Genomic DNA, 17,613 nt, shown 5'->3' on the forward strand with positions numbered 1-17,613 from the left:
CTATAAATCCTCACTTGTATTCAGAGTTGAGTTTAATCTTTCTCCCCTACTTCAATAGTCTCTCTCCCTTATTCCAACGGTCTTGAATAAAGTCTTCCTTGTCATTTTTAACAGGTGCCCACTGCAAAATTTCTCTTTAACTCTAAAAGGTTGGCATCAATACTTATACTTTACAGATGTATAAACTAAGGCTCTGATAGATCAAGTAATTATTCAAGGTCAAACAATTAGTAAGTGATAGGGACAGATTTGAACTCAAGTATTGAGATTCCAGAAACCAAACACTTCACTACTACACTTTGCCTAACTTTTCCAACTGAAAAGCTTGTGAAACATCTCAGTTTGGAAACAGTTTAGGTCACAAATGCCAGTTTTAGAGAAGGAATTAAATTTAGAGAGGTTGGATGATGGTATTTGGCAATAGCCACACCATTGGAGTATGAAATCCCATCCTCTGGCATGGCCATCATAGGGCCAGCTACTGAGAACCATATACATGCTGTCCCCACTTAGTGTGCCTGACTGATAGATACTCAACCCTAGGAGCATTCAATTCCAGGAGGATTGCTCTGATCACCGTCCTCTATCTGTTCCACTCTGTTCTGGCTTTTCTGTTTTGTTTTGTTCATTTTGTTTTGTCATCAATGTTAGGGAGTTTATTTTTTGTGCAAAAAGCTGTTACTGGGCTCCCAATTGGTGTCAAGTAAAGTGATAAAAGAGAGCATACCAAGATGAAAGGCACACGCTCACAACAATATTGTGCTCCTGTGGAGAACACACATCCCTTCAGTTGTTTCATTTCCCAACAAAGCAGGAAGAGCTTCGTCCATTCCATGTTCTTTTCAGTTTTAAAGGGATTTCCTCTCTCTGTCTCTTCAGATATGGACAGACTTAATTTTGCAATCAGATTATAAACTCAAGAAAGGCAGGGACCAGGACTTTTTATTTCATAATTATACTTATTTTCCCTAATATTGTGAGGGAATTTTAGCCTGTGGAGCTTGGCCTTGAGTGAGGTTGGGCAGGGGGTGTCTCTGCCTGCAGCCCTTTAGTAAGCACATAAGTCTAAAGGAAGGTGCAAAGTCTGGTGGGAAACCATGAAGTGCACTAGAAACTTGGCTTCTAAGGACGTGGTGAAGCAGCTGATAAGAGAAATGGAGATGTTCCTACTGCTAATTTTAAAAAAAGTCAGAAATTCCCATACATGCAGATAACGCTTAAACATTTCCACACATTTCCTCTGACTGCTGTCTCTGTCCTTCGTACTTTTATTTGGACTTCTTCATCTTTTTATCCACCAATGCTTTCATGATAAGTTACCTTTAAATTTTAAAACCCTTTTTATACTCAGACTCAAACATTGGTAAGTGTTTGAGGCATTCTTTGAGGGCATTAATGTTTGAATAAATGCTCTCCTTTAAGGGAAATTATCGACAAGGTTTCCGTTTGAGTACAGGAGGCTCTGGAACCAGCAAGGTAAAAACAGAACACCCACCTCATGGCCAAAGAGATAAGAATAAAAGAGTAAATGTCAAAAAGAAGCTCCCAGAGGATGGAGCCAGGTGTTTGGAGAACAATGGCAGGATAGTTCTTATCAGAGAGCAGAATCAGGGTCTAATTAAGAAACTTCCACTATTGCCAGGGTAGAGGATCTTCAAAATGTCCATTGACCAGAATTTCATCATTGCAACAGGCTGGTTACTTCTGAGATTCCTCTGTGTTTCCTTTTTCAGCTGGGAGCATTTACTATGGCTATCCAGCCACAATGCACCTGATACCATGATACATATGAGTTATCTAGGCTTATCTAGCCTTTTATTTATTTTTAGCACCAGACCACAAAGAATCACATCCAGACTGTTCGGGAGGACAGTGCATAACCCAGAGATCCCTGACCATGAGCTGGTGCAATGATTGCTTTGACTTTGGGCTGACTCCCTTGGGAAAGTTCTGATTATGTTCCATGTTTGGGAAGAAGGGTACACATGGTTATTTAGGGCCAAAGTAGGATACTGTGGTGGAAGCAGCTCATTACCCTCCCAATTCAGTGCTCCTCCTTCATAGAATGAAGCTATCACTGGGAAGGGGCTTCCTGATCAGCAGCTGCATTTCCCAACCTCGCCTTCTATGTAGATGGACCAAGAACTAGCTCCTGCGAGTGGAATGTGAGTGAAAGCGATGTATGTCACTTCCAGGCATAAAAAGATGGTTAAGAAGCAGGTGTTCCTTCTTTACTCTCAACCTCTAGGCTCTAGTCTAGGGGATGGTAGAGCTGGTGGATGAAAGAAATCTGTTTCCTTGAATCATTGCATAAAAGAGAACCACCAGCTGTCCAGGAATATGAGCCTTGAACAATTACATGAGCAAGGAATAAACCTCTTTTACAGTATCATTTATGTTTTTGAGCTTCTTTGTTATAGCAGCTAGGTTTACACTAGTTCAGGAGCTCTAAGAAAGCAACATTTCTTCTTTTTTGAGTACATTTCCAAACCTTGATTTTTCCTAATTCTGAAATATTTTGGGTCTGAGTTAAACTTTTTTGCTCTTTTGGCAGCACAAATATCCCTTAGTACAGAGGCACTAACTCTTCTTCCTCTGGAGTAGCATCCCAGTTTCCCACTGTGGCCAACAAAGAGGATAAAAAGAAAAAGAGCATCTGAAATAGCAACCCACTGGCAGCCACCAATACTTGACAACACTATAGACAAAGCTCCACATCAGAGCACAGGCCACCATCTGTGAGTAGGCCCTGGCCCAGAAGTAAACGTCATTCCAAGATGATAGTGGTGGCAATAGTAGGTAGTAATGAATAATACTTACTGGGCATTTACTATGTGTCAGGCACTGTTTTCAGGGATTTGTATACAGTGGTCCACTTAATCTTTGTAAAACCTACGTGGTAAGTACTAATATAATTCCCATATTAACAATGAAGAAATTGAAGCATAGAAAGGTTTTCCTCTCTATCACTTAGCAGCTGTGATAGAGGGCCCCTTGGACCCCTTCCTCCCCCCATATATAATTCCTCTTCCTTTCTCTACTTGCTCTTTTTTTTTCCGTAGCACTTAACCCATATTATCTCATTTACTTATTATTGTATTTGTCTGCTTGGACTGCCATGACAAAAAATCACAGACTGGGTGAATTAAACAACAGAAATCTATTTTTTCACAGTTTTGGAGGCTGAATTCCAAGATCTAGGTGCCAGCAGGATTGATTTCTGGTGAGACCTCTCTTCCTGGCTTGCAGATAGCTGCCTTCCCACTGTGACTTCACGTGGCCTTTCCTCAGTGTATGCACAGGGAGAGAGAGAGAGAGAGAGAGAGAGCAAGTGCACAAGCACTGATGTCTCTTCCGCTCTCTGTAAGGACATCAGTGCTATGGGATTAGGGCCCCACCCTATGACTTCATTTAACTTTAATTACCTCCTCACAGGCCCTATCTCCAAATAGAGTCACATTGAGGATTAGGGCTTCAATGCACGAATTTTGGAGAAGGAAGGGGGACACAATTCAGTTTATTGTCTTTTCTTCTTGATAGAATACAGGCTCCATGTGTTAGGGACAGAAAAACAAGTGAGAGGTAATGAAAATCAGAAAAACAGAAAAGAGAAAGCAGTTATAGAAAAACAACAAGGAGAAAATGGTTGCAGAAAAATAGAAAGAGGGAATTGTTATTTCAGTGTTAAAGAATGGGGTGATTAGGCCTTGGAACACTGACCACCAGTCAGAGAATGGAAAAACACCATAAATGGTTATGAAACTTTCCCCATCATACATATACTAGAAAGAATTACTGGAACATAACCTTTAAGTCATGTCCATACCTGGAAAGAATTCAGTTCCCAAAACAGTAACATATAGTTATAAATAATGATAACTAACATTTACCTAAACATAAAGCATATAAAAACATAGAAGTAGACAGGGTCTTCTCCACTCGTGGAGACAGACCCATTTCCCCTTAGGACACGTACTTTTGCTGTGCACCCTTAAAATTTTCTCACAATAAATTCTTCATCCATATTTGCTGAGTGTCTGTTATCTCTCTCCATTGCGTGGGCCAAGACTTGTGATTCTTCCAAGCCCAGAGCCTAAGAACCAGGCAACACTTCAAAGTTCAGCTGTGAACTGAACCATGACACATGAAGACAGAGAGTTTTGTGTACTGATCTATCTCAAGTGACTACACTGATGCCTAGCACATAGTAGATACTTAATAAGTATTTCTAAAATTTATAAATGAATAACAAATGAATGAATGAATGAAACAAATATTCCTAGTGTTCTAACAGGGGCAATGGTCCAAATTATTTCAGCATAAATTTAGCTAGGGCATCTTGTTTTCCACTTACGACTATGGAGAAGTAAAGTTATTTTCCCACATCAAGTTTCCAATCAAAGACTGCCCAACTGCAGTCTAAAAAATTAATGTTGAAAAGTGTCTTAATCCACTTTGTGCTGCTATAACAGAATACCACAGATTGGGTAATTTATTTTTATTTATTTATTTAGAGACAGAGTCTTGCTCTGTTGTGCTGGCTAGGGTGCAGTGGTGTGATCATAGCTCACTGCAACCTCAAACTCCTGGGCTCAATCCTGCCTCAGCTTCCTGAGTAGCTGGGACTACAAGTGTGTACCTTGATGCCCAGTTAATTTTTCAATTTTTAGTAGAGACAGGGTCTTGCTCTTGCTCAGGCTGGCCTCAAATTCCTGAACTCAAGCAATCCTCCTGCCTCAGCCTCCCAGAGTGCTAGAATTATAGGGGTAAGCCTCTATGCCCAGCCTGGGTAATTTATAATAAATAGGAATGTATTGGCTCATGTTTCTGGAGGCTGGGAAATCTAAAATCAAGGGGCTGCATTTGGTCAGGGCATTCTTGCTGGGTCATCCCATGGCGGAAGGGCAAAGAAAGAGTGAAGGGAGCAAGAGGGGGCAGAATTCATCCTATTATAAGGACCCTACTCCCATGACAATGGTATTTATCTACTCACAAGGACAGTGCCCCTATGACCCAACCTCCCAACACTGCCTCATTGGAGATCAAGTTTCCAACACATGAACATTGGGGGACACATTCAAACCACAGCAAAAAAAAATAGTGTTGAATTAATTTTTGAAAAAAAGAATAAGAATGGGAATCTGTGTTCTTAACTATATCAACTTTTTTGAAGTTCATTTGAAAGGTTATTTTAAACATATGTCTATGTGTGAATACAGGAGGGAATGTTGTATCAGGGAGGAACACATTATTTCCAAATTACAGGCCATTGTGGTGATCAAGAGAACCCACTGGGATAACTGAATGTTCCTCTACCAGGTGTCAATGCTACTGAACTAGCCACCAGCTCTTCTAGATGGACAAACTTTAGTCAAACATCCTTTACATAGACTTAAAACAAAAAATAGGGTCAATTTAAAAAAAAAAAAAAACTTAAGGAAAAAAGTATAGAGTTTCATTTTATGAAAGTAAAAGTATTTTCAGTTATATTCATTATATCATATGGTTGCCTGGAAGCATTATTAGAATTAACTGGAAGGCTTATCAACATAGATTTCTGGGTCCCAACCATAGAATTTTGATTCAGTCAGTCTAGAATAAGGCCTAAGACTTGCATTTTTAACAAGATTCTAGGTGATGCTGTTACAGCCAGTGGCAGATCACAACATGAGAAGTATTGTGTTCAACTACCCACACCCGATTAACCACTCAAGATGGCTTTCCTCATTCCAAGAACAGCAAGCAAATCTTTGTTCTATATGAACAATGCCTATGTTCTAGGAAATATGAGCAAGGCCTATGTTCCAGGAAAAAGATTTATAAATAATATTTGTAGCAACCAGGGTAATCTCTCTGAATAAGTTTCATTTTTCTGAAAACAGGAATAGCACCAGGAGAGAGGTGGTTTCCCTTTTTAGTTCCTATTTTGCAATCACACTGCATATTCTCACACTCACCCAGCTGCCACTTCAGCTGAAGCATCCCTGCTATGGTAACATTATACATAGGCACTGGCCACACACATTTCTCAAGTGTAAATTAGTATCTCTAGGCACTTCAAAACACAGCGAACGTGGGTAAAGTTTTTCTCTGTGCTTCTCCCCAGCCAGTACCTTTATTCATAAGATTTAAAAACTTCTATCCAATAGTTTTCTGAAATGCAAATTCCAAAAAACAAATCAAACCAAACCCATAGCATTCCTATTTTCCTATTTCAGCATTTTTTGAACACCTAACATACATTCCTATAAGTACATAATAGAACTCGTAAATAGAACTAGAACTTGAAACTTCTGAGTAAGACTTAAAGGTAAGGGTTTCCCCAACTGGGATAGGCTTAGCTGCACATCCTAATTAAAGAGTAGAGGATTTTTAGAAAGTACGGACTCTGCTTCTATCCTGCTCTAGGGGGGAAAATTCGCAATAATAACTTTCGCAAAGGCTGAATAACCTATCTCAGCAATTTTGCTGGAGAATATTCTTTACCTGTTCTCTGTGTAATTTCCTAACCTCAAAGTCATGTGGTGCTATTACCTTTTTTTCCCCTTGGGTTTGTATTCATTATTACCCCTTTTTGATTAAGGGTATGCATAAGAAAAACACATTTCTTTTATCATCACAAATCACTATGGCTGCACATTGTGATCTGGGGCTGCCTAATACCTAAGTGACATGCAGGGATTTAAAATGTTGTGGGGATTCCAGCTCAAGATGGCTGAGTAGAGACATCGAACACCCACCCTCTCTAGAAAAAAAGCCAAAATTATGAATCATACTTCAAATAGAACATCCAGAAGAAAACACTGGAGTCTGATAAAGAAGTCACAGGAAATACCTGAGCCACATCAGGAGAAAGTAGGAAGGGAGCCCTGGGCTGGCAGCCCAGAGGGGCTCAGTATTGCAGGGAAATGGTAAGTAAGAGACTTTATTGGTCCATACATGCACAGCAGACTGCTGTAATCTGAACCACAGTTGAGCTCCTCTACTCACATTAACCCTGCCACTAGTGTGAATGGTGATTTGGAGACCCACCGAAGATAATGCATAAAACTGGGAGCTCATACTGGATCACTCACCATCCCCCAGACCTGAACAGCTGCAGCTGAGCACCACTGTGAGACCAGAGTCATCACAGACTGCATTCTGCACTGGGAAACACAACCCCCATATCTTCACATTCTGGGAGCCGCCACTGACATCCTCCAGTGTCCACCTGGAGGGTTACAGCAGCACAGCACTGCCAGGACCCAAAGGTGCTGTGGGTTTCCCCGTATTCTTAGTTTAGCCCACAGGGAGTACTACTCCCCAAGGAAAGCACAGTGCAGTCCACCAAAAAGGCAGCCCCTGGAACAAAGGAAACCAAATCATGTACTTTCCAGAGCCAAGAGCTCCCTATCTGGGGCTGTGAGAAAGAAGCAACCCCACCCCAGCAGTGGCACAAACTCTGTGTTCAGCCTCACAAACAGATACAAAGATTCCCCTCTCACCAGCAGAGTGGCCTCTGTGCTCAGGATCCTGCAAAGAGAGTAGGACACTTTATCTGCCTCTGCACACTGATGCAAGCATAGCCACTGCTGCTGCCACCAGAGACTGGGGCAGGCAAACTGGAGTGCCACCTGTCTGGGGCTGTCAGTGGTAACTGCATATCCACTGGCAACATGGCTTCTGTGCTTGGGTTCATGTGTGAAGGTTGGCATCCCTCCCCACTCTTCACAGCACTGTGATGCTGCTGTCATGGAAGTAGGAGACCCTGAGAGCTGTGTATCTGAGGTTGTGAGTGGCAACTCCACATTGCAGCCACTACCAACATCAGTGCACACCAATCAGGACCCAGGGGATCATGCTGCCATTGCTACTGTCATCACCCACACCATGCTGGTTGTCCAAGGACCCAAGAACCCACTCACCCACATGGCCCACCACTGGCACTACTGACATCCAAACAAGCCATCTGGACGCTCAAGAATCAACCTTCCTGGTTCCACTAACACCAGCACCAGCATACACTGGCCTGAGGCCCAAGATCAGGCTTGCTTAGCCCACTGCCACCATCACTAGGGTCTGAATAGTGGCCCTCCTAGCAACCCTATCCCCAGTAAAACTTCACCATACTCTCCACTAATAACACCACCCTAAACCCCTGAGGAAATCGTAGATACCACTGATATTGTTTACAGCGACTACACTACCACACACACCAAGAATTAAAGCCAAAGAGCCCTTCATAACCAACACTATTGATACCTCTTCAGGAAAAAGTCCCCCCCTTTATTTTTTTTTTTTTTTTTTTTTTTTTTTTTTTTTTGAGACAGAGTCTCACTGTGTTGCCTGGGGTAGAGTGCCGTGGCATCATCCTAGCTCACAGCAACCTCAAACTCCTGGGCTCAAGCGATCCTCCTGCCTCAGCCTCCCAGGTAGCTGGGACTACAGGTATGTGCCACCATGCCCGGCTAATTTTTCTACATATTTTTAGTTGTCCAATTAATTTCTTTCTATTTTTAGTAGAGACGGGTCTCGCTCTTGCTCAGTCTGGTTTCGAACTCCTGAGTTCAAATAATCTGCCCGCCTCGGCCTCCCAGAGAACTAGGATTACAGGCGTTAGCCACCGCGCCCGGCCTCTTTTCTTTTTTTATTTCAGCATATTATGGGGGTACAAATGTTTAGGTTACGTATATTGTTTTTGCCCCACCCCCCAGTCAGAGCTTCAGACAGTGTGCATCACACTCATTATGTGTGTATATACCCATCCCCTCCCCATTCACAATTGCGAAGATGTGGAAACCTCTCCTCTATTTTTAAAAATTCATTGAGACATGTTTTGTGGCCTAGGATATAGTCAATGTTAGAAAATGTCCCATGAGCTGATGAGAAAAATGTATATTCAGTGGTTTCGGGGTAGAATGTTTTGTAAATGTCAGTCAGGCCCATTTGTTCTAGAGTTCTGTTTAAGTCCATTGTTTCTTTGTTTACTTTCTGTTTGGAGGTTCTGTAGTGTTCTGTCAGAGGGGTGTTGAAGTCCCTGGCTGTTACAATGCTGCTATTTATCATTTTGTTTAGATCAAGTAGGACTTGCTTTATGAATCTGGGTGCACCTGAATTAGGTGCATAAATATTTAGAATTGCTATGTCTTCTCGTTGTATTGTTCCCTTTACCATTATATAGTGACCATCTTTGTCTTTCATTACTTTTGTTGATTCGAAGACTAAGCTATCTGAAATCAGAACTGCTACATCAGCTTTCTTTTTGTTTCCATTTGCATGGAATATTGTTTTCCGTCTCTTCACCTTGAGTCTGAATGCACTCTTGTGGGTTAGATGTGTTTTATGAAGACAGCAGATACTTGGCTTGTGTATATTATGCATTCAGCCAGCCTATGTCTCTTTGGCAGGCAGTTCAAGCCATTTACATTTATTGAAAGAATTGATAAATGGGGCAGATTTCTGTTCATCCTGTTGAGTTGAACTTTGTTGCTTTGGTTTCTTTTTTGAGCCATTGTGGCATCTGGTCTTTGACCTTCAGCTTTTGGATGATTTTACACTAGTGAGTGTTTATTGTGCTGATCCATGTGTAATGCTGTTCTGAGAACTTCCTGGAGGGCAGGTCTTATCTTGATGAATTCCTCAGTGTTTCCTTCTCTGAGAGGTCTTTATTTCTCTTTTGTATAAGAAATTTAGTTTTGCAGGACACAAAACTCTAGGCTGGGCATTATTCTGTTTGAGAAGACTGAGAATGGGGCCCCAGGCCCTCTGGCTTGTAAGGTTTCAGTTGAGAAGTCTGCAGTTAGTCTGATGGGTTTTCCTTTGTAGGTTACCTGCTGCTTTCACCTTACAGCTCATAGGAGGGCCTCTTTCATGTTTATTTTGGCCAGTCTGATGACTATGTGTCGTGGTGTATTCCTGTTTGCAATGAGTCTCCCTTGAGTTCTTTGAGCTTCTTGTACTGGATATCTAGATTTCCAGCAAGGTCAGGGAAATTTTCCTCCATTATTCCCTCAAATAGATTATCTAATCCTTGTGTATTTTCTTTTTCATCCTCAGGGATGCCTATGATTCTTATGTTAGGCCTCTTCATATAATCCCACATTTCTTGTAGGATTTGCTTTTTCTCTTATTTCTCCGCTCTACCTCTGCAACTGATTTGTTTAATTGAAAGGCATTTCCTTCAACCTCTGAGATTCTTTCTTCTGCTTGATCTAACCTATTCTCAAGGCTTTCCACTGTGTTTTGTAATTCCTTGAATAAGTTTCTCATTTCCAGAAGTTCTGTTTGATTTTTTTTTAATATTTCAATTTCTTTAGTGAATTTTTCATTCATTTACTGCATTCTTTTTTGTGGTTTCTTTGTGTTGAGTTTCCGCTTTACCTTGCATTTCATTGAGTTTTTTTACAATTCATGTTTGCAATTCTTCATCTGTCATATCAGTGTTCTGATTTCAGTTGGTATCCTTTGCTAGAGAGCTGGTGTTCCCTCTTGGGGGTGTCCTTTCACTCTGATTTTTCATACTTTGGGAGTTCTTTCACTGATTCTTTCTCATCTGGAGCAGCTGTTGATTCTTACCTTTGGATTTTCTTTTGTTTAGATAATAACATGCCCAGTTTAGTTTCTGAGCCAGTAGGTAGTGCTAGTGGGTATGAATTGACCACACCCTGTATGATGAGCCAGTAAATGCAGTAAAAGGGCATGCAAATTGACCTCCCTGTCAGTAGGTGGCGTTTGCTAGGAGGAATAAGCTGCAATGTTGTTTTGGGGTTCTGTAACCAGCTCTAGTTTCTCCAGAGGAGCACTACAGTGCCCCAGGTGGTGGGTGGGCCCTGGAGCTTCCAGGTGTGTCCTTATTCTCTACCTCAACAGGGGCGGGTAGGTAAGTGAGGCTGGGCAGGTCTGGATTGGGTTAGCCCACCCTCAAGCTCCACAAATGCTTTTAACAGTGGTCAAAGGTCTGTTCCCCACCTCTGGGCAGAGCTGCCAGGGAGGGGCTGAAGTGGCCCCACTCAACCAGAAAATCTGCATGTGGGGCTGAGGCTATCTGATACCATAGTCCGAGACTCTTGAGCAGGCCTCACTCCTTTCCACCTCCCCTATTCTGAGGTTTCTCCTGGGCCTCTGCTGGAAGGCATGAGCTCCAGCCAGCTGACCTCCCCCACAACTATTTTGTGGACTGGGAGGTTCTCTGCCCAGAATTCCAGCCTGAGCCGGGAATGCGGCCCTCCTGTGGGAGGAGGTGTGCCCAGTGAGCACGCCACAGCTAGGACCCACTCTGCATTCTCACCACTGATCTGCCCCTGTAGGCATCCACACCTCAGGAGAATAATTCACAAATATCCCCTCTGTTCCCCTAGGGAATGCAATCAAGACCTGGGTGTATGGGATCTGGCCTGAAGGCCTGTCCCCAGGCCCCAGAGATTGATCCCTATCCATGCCAGGAAGAAGAATGATGGCTCCAAGTCACCCATAGGGTGCTGAAGCTGGTTCAGTGTACCTCGCCTAAGGGTTTGCTCCACTCTGCTGGAGTCACCGGCAAGCAGCATCAGGAAGGACCAGTGGGTAGAGAGCTCACATTCCAAGCACCTCTCAGTCCACTGCAGGACCGCAAAAGGAAAGGTCCAAGCCCCATTCCCTGTGGATGCCTCCAGGTAGTGGCTAAATTGTTTCTCTTGGCAGCCGCCAGTGGGGGAAGGGAAGGGAAGAATAAAGGATTAGGTGGAGGAAGGTCTGCACACTGGTCATCTCTGACCCTCTCTCTGGGAGGCAGTCCACCCAGAATAACCAGGCTCTGGAGTCACGCACATGGCCCAGGACCAACTGGATCCCTGTGGGTAAAGAAGCAATAAGGCATCTGCTGACTGGCTTGGGTCTGTGGGACAGGAGGTGCCCTGAGGGAGCTGGGAGCCTTTTTCCCTGTCCACAGGAGGCTCTCCACTCACTGACAGCAGGAATCTCTGGGCTGGTGTTGGAAAGTCTCTCCAGCAACTCGGGAGCCCACTGGCAGTCTGAGATGCAAGCTTCTCAGGGCCTAATCCCTGCCGATGCCTTTCTCCTTCCAGTTCTTCTCTGCAACCTCTTCCTGTGGAGTCTCCTGTAGGTTCAGGCACCCTTTCTTCCAACGCTCATGCGATCTATGTTCATCTGTGTTTGTTTTTTCTCTTTCATCTAAAATTCGTCCTTCTTGCAGAGACTCTCTGGCTGGTGGTTCTTCTCATCTGACATCTTCTATAGCTAGCTCTGGACATTTTAACTATATTGATTCTTCCAATCCATGAGCATGGAATTCTTTCCATTTTTTTTGTGTCCTCTTCAATTTCTTCATCAATGTTTTATACTTTTCCTCATAGAGATCTTTCATTTCTTTGATTAAGTTTATTCCTAGGTATTTTATTTTATTTGTAGCTATAGGAAATGGGATTACTTCCTTGGTTTCTCTTTCAGATTGTTTCCTTTTGGCATATAGAAATGCCACTGATTTTTGTAAGTTGATTTTGTATCCTGCAACTTTACTGAATTTGTTTATCAGTTCTAATAGTTTTTTGTGATGTCTTTAGGTTTCTCTAGATGTAAGATAATATCTTCCACAAACAAGGATAATTTGACTTCTTCCTTTCTAATCTGGTTGCCCTTTATTTCTTTCTCTTATATGATTGCTCTAGCTAGAACATTCAGTACTATGTTAAATAACAGTGGTGAATGTAGGTATCCTATTTTGTTCCAGATCTAAGAGGAAATGCTGTCAGTTTTTCCCCATTCAGTATAATACTAGCTGTATCATACTGTGGGACTGTCATATATGGCTTTTATCATGTTGAGGTATGTGCCTTCTATATCCAGTTTTTTCTCTTTCATGAAGAGATGTTGAATTTTATTGACTGTTTTTTTCAGCATCAATTGAAATGATCATATTCCTAACACAAAAAATGATAAATGGCTGAGGTGAAGGATATCTCAATTACCCTAATTTGATTATTAAACAGTGTATGCCTGTGTCAAAACATCACATGTACCCTATAAATATATACAACTATTATGTACCTATAATAAATAAAAAATTTTTAAAAGATCCAAGTATATGCTGCCTACAAAAAAACCACTTTACCTATAAAGACACATATAGACTGAAAGTAAAAGGGGCTGAATAGCCAAAGCAATCCTGAGCAAAAAGAACAAAACTGGAAGTATCACATATTAAAAAGCTATAATAACCAAAAGAACAAGATCTTGGTATAAAAACAGACACGTAGACTAATGGAACAGAGAACCCAGAAATAAATGCACATATTTAGAGCCAATCAATTTTCACCAAAACTGCCAAGAGCATATATTGGAGAAAGGCCACCCTTTTGAACAAATGAGGCTAAGAAAGCTCGATAACCATATGCAGAAGAATGAAACTAGATTCCTATCTCTCACTATATACGAAAGTCAATTCAAGATGGATTAAAGACTTAAAAGTAAGATCTGAAACTATGAAACTACTAGAAGAAGACATAGGGAAAAGTCTTTAGGACATTGGTCTAGACAAAGATTTTATGCCTAAGATCTCAAAAACACGGGCAACGCAAACAAAAATAGACAAATGAGACTATATTAAACTAAAAAGATTCTGCACAGCAAAAGAAACAATCAGTAGCATGAAGAGACAACCTCTTGATTGGGGAAAATATCTGTAAGTTACTCATCTGTCAAAGGACTAATATCCAGAATATACAAGGAACTCAAGCATCTCAACAGTTAAACAAACAAAAAACAAGAAAACCCCAAATAATCCCATTAAAAAATGAGCAAAGGACATGAGTAAACATGTCTCAAAAGAAGACATACAAATGGCCAACAGGTATATGGAAAGATGCCCACCATCACTAATCATCAGGTAAATGCAAATTAAAACCAGAGGAGTGAACGCTGCCTCGCTCGTCCGAATTCGGTGGCGCCACGTCCGCCGGTCTCCGCCCTCTGCACCGCGGCTTCGGCGTGTTCCGCCTCGACCCCTTCCGCTCCCGGAGCGGCCGCGTCATGAGGGGGCCGGCACGGGGAGTCGGGCGGCCGAGCGCAGCCTGGCGACCTGAGGGGCAAAGATGTCGGACATCGGGGCCTGGTCGGGAGCATCCCGGCCATCACGCGCTACTGGTTCGCCGCCACCGTCGCGGTGGCCCTGGTCGGCAACCTCGGCCTTATCAGCCGGCCCACCTCTTCCTCTGGCGCGAAGCCTTCCTCTATCGCTTCCAGATCTGGAGGCCAATCACTGCCACCTTTTATTTCCCTGTGGGTCCAGGAACTGGATTTCTTTATTTGGTCAATTTATATTTCTTGTATCAGTATTCTGCACGACTTGAAACAGGAGCTTTTGATGGGAGGCCAGCAGACTATTTATTCATGCTCCTCTTCAACTGGATTTGCATTGTGATTACTGGACATGCAGCTGCTGCTGATTCCTCTGATCACGTCAGTACTTTATGTCTGGGCCCAGCCAAACAGAGCCATGATTGTATCATTTTGGTTTGGAACACGATTTAAGGCCTGTTATTTACCCTGGGTTATACTTGGATTCAACTATATCATTGGAGGCTCGGTGATCAATGAGCTTATTGGAAATCTTGTTGGACATCTTTATTTTTTCCTAATGTTCAGATAGATACCCAATGGACTTGGGAGGAAGAAATTTTCTATCCACACCTCAGTTTTTGTACCGCTGGCTGCCGAGCAGGAGAGGAGGGGTGTCAGGATTTGGCGTGCCCCCTGCTAGCATGAGGCGAGCCGCTGATCAGAATGGTGGAGGTGGGAGACATAACTGGCGCCAGGGCTTTCGACTTGGAGACCAGTGAAGGAGTGGCCTTGGCTGGCCTCCAGCTGCTCCTCTTAAACCATGTTTCTTCCCAGTGCTGGGTGTGCTTAACAACCCAGTTCTAGCTAATGCCGTTGGACCTGACCCTCACTGAATGCAGTCTTTCAGTACGAGCAAAATTTTTTAAATCCTGAAGAAAAATATAAGTGTTCCTCAAGTTTCATGATTCTCATTCAAGTCCTTACTACTTTGAAGAACAAATATCAACTGTGCAGATTTCAAAACTGACTATGGTTTTTGGTGTCTTCTCTTCCTTTCCGTCTGAATAATGGGTTTTAGCAGGTCCTAGTCTGCCGGCTCTGAGCTGGGCGTCTGGGGTTGGGTAACCAAACCCTTGTCAAAAGGACTCTTATCTCTTTCTTGTACACACACCTCCCTCCCACGTTCCCAACCTCCAAATTGCAACTAGAGGAGAACCAAAAGATGTCCATAAAATGGTTCCGCCTTCGATGAGCAGTCTTATTTTTGGCAAGGCTTGATCACAAAGAACTTGTTCACATAATTTTTTCCCCTTTGGTGGCAGAACTGTAACAATAGGGGAGAAGACAGAAGCAGTGGATCAGCTTTTGGAATTGCTTCAACCTGACATCACTTGCAACCATTCGCCACCTCTTCGGATGCTTTTATAAAGAAGCCCAACTGAGTCAGTGTGGGCACAGATGGTATTAGCGAGATGTGAGGGTTGTTGCTGGGTGTTTTTTCTGTGAGTTAAGTGATCAAAACTGTAGTGGAGTTGCATCTAACATGGGTTAGGTTTAAACCCTGGCGGACGTGATCTCTTTACGTTTCATGTGCAGGGCTTTGTGGGTTTGTGAACCTAGAGCATTGTTTTCTTTTTTCTTTCTTTTTTTTTTTTATTTCAGCAAATTATGGGTGTACATATGTTTAGGTTACGTGTGTTGCCCTTGGTTCCCCCCCCCACCGAAGTCCGTGTTTCAAATATGTCCATCCTTCGGGTAGTGCGCATTGCACTCCTTGTGTATACAAATACCCCTCCCCTCCTCCCTCCTCCCCCCTCCTCCCACCACCCTCCCGCTTCCCCAGCATCCAATAGATGTTGTTCTGATATGTGCATTTATGTAAATAGAGCATTGTTTTAGGAGGTTCCAAATCACATTGGCTACAGGAAGATGCTCTCTTTAAGAGGCTCCTTGGCATTGGTTCTGTTTCATTGTCATTCTAAAAACACATTGAGTAAGGTGGAGGAGAAAACCTCATGCCCTATTTAAATTGTCATTTTTTTTGCACCTTCCCCCCTCAGTGTTTTGGTGAAGTGCTTCAGTTAATTGTGAGGAAGGTGCAGCTCCTCTGCACGGAGGTCATTTTTAAAGCTAATATAAACACATCTAAGTGAATCACATAATTTTGGGGTGTATTGGCTTTAGAATCATTTGTGTTTGAGGGTCTTTATTATTGTGAGTCATGAATGTACAAGCTCTGTGAATCAGACCAGCTTAAATACCCACAACTCCTTTTTCATAGGTGGGATTTTTCCATCAGAGCTTGGCTTATCACCAAATAGTTTTTTGAAGGCTATGGTGTTTCACACAGTTATTTTATTTTATGTTTTTATTCTGAAAGCAGACTGCTAGGAGCAGTGTTGAGTGGCTGCCATACCTGAGTCAACTGAAAAGGCTTTGAACATTTTGATCAGTTTCTTTTCAGGAAACGTGCTCTAACGGTATGACTCTTTCTCTCACTCTCAAACAGTGATGTGTGTGACACTAGGAAATGGGAGTTTGAAAACGACTCCTCATTTTTAATAAAGTTTATTTGTGTGTACCTCTCCATGTTTAATGTATATGATAAAATAGGTGGGGATAGTCTGAACCTTATCTGTCATGTGTTCTGCTGTTGACCTGTGGCCACAATAAAATTTACTTGTAAAATTAAAAAAAAAAAAACACAAGGAGATATCATCCTACCCCAGTTAGAAAGGCTATTATTAAAAAAACAAAAAATAACAGAATGCTTATACATTGTTATAGAGAATGTAAATTAGTATATCCATTATGGAAAATAGTATGGAGATCTCTCAAAAAACTAAAAATAAAATTACCATAGGACCCAGAAATCCCAATACTGGGTATATATCCAAAGGAATAGAAATCAGTATATCAAAGGGATACTTGCACTCACATGTTCATCACAGCACTATTAACAATAGCAAAGATAAGGAATCAACCTAAGTCAACAGACAAATGAATAAAGAAAATGTGGTATATATACACAATGGAATACTATTCAGCCATCAGCAAAGAATAAAATCATGTCATTTGCAGCAATATAGATAGAATTGGAGGTCATTATGTTAAGAGAAATAAGCCAGGGACAGAAAGACAAATACCACATGTTCTCACTCATGTGTGGGAGCCAAAAAGCTTAATCTCATGGACATAGAGAATAGAACAATAGAGAACAGAACAATACTAGAGACTGGATATGGTGAGTGAGGGGGAGAGGGGATGGAGAGAGCTTGGTTATGGGTACAAATATACAGTTAGATAGAAGAACTAAGTTTTAATGTTTTATAGCAGACTAGGGTAACTATATTTAGCAACCATTATTGTATATATTTCAAAATAATTAGAAGAGAGGACTTGAAATGATACAACACATAAAAATGATAAACACTCAGGGGGAGGGGGTAGAGGGGAGGTGGGGACGGGCATATGCACAATGAGTGAGATGCGTGCCTCCGGGGGAATGGACACACTTGAACCTCAGACTTGGGGGGGAGGGAGGGTAAGGGCATCATACGTAACCTAATCATCTGTACC

At 42.2% G+C, this 17,613-nt stretch overlaps 1 pseudogene; it reads left to right on the plus strand.

Moving 5' to 3' along the window:
* The first annotated feature begins 11,787 nt into the window (after positions 1–11,787).
* Positions 11,788–14,813, plus strand: LOC105822647 (annotated as a pseudogene).
* The last annotated feature ends 2,800 nt before the right edge of the window (positions 14,814–17,613 follow it).

The sequence above is a fragment of the Propithecus coquereli genome, unplaced genomic scaffold, assembly GCF_000956105.1.
Source record: "Propithecus coquereli isolate 6110/MARCELLA unplaced genomic scaffold, Pcoq_1.0 Scaffold63, whole genome shotgun sequence".
In the NCBI taxonomy this organism is placed as follows: domain Eukaryota; kingdom Metazoa; phylum Chordata; class Mammalia; order Primates; family Indriidae; genus Propithecus; species Propithecus coquereli.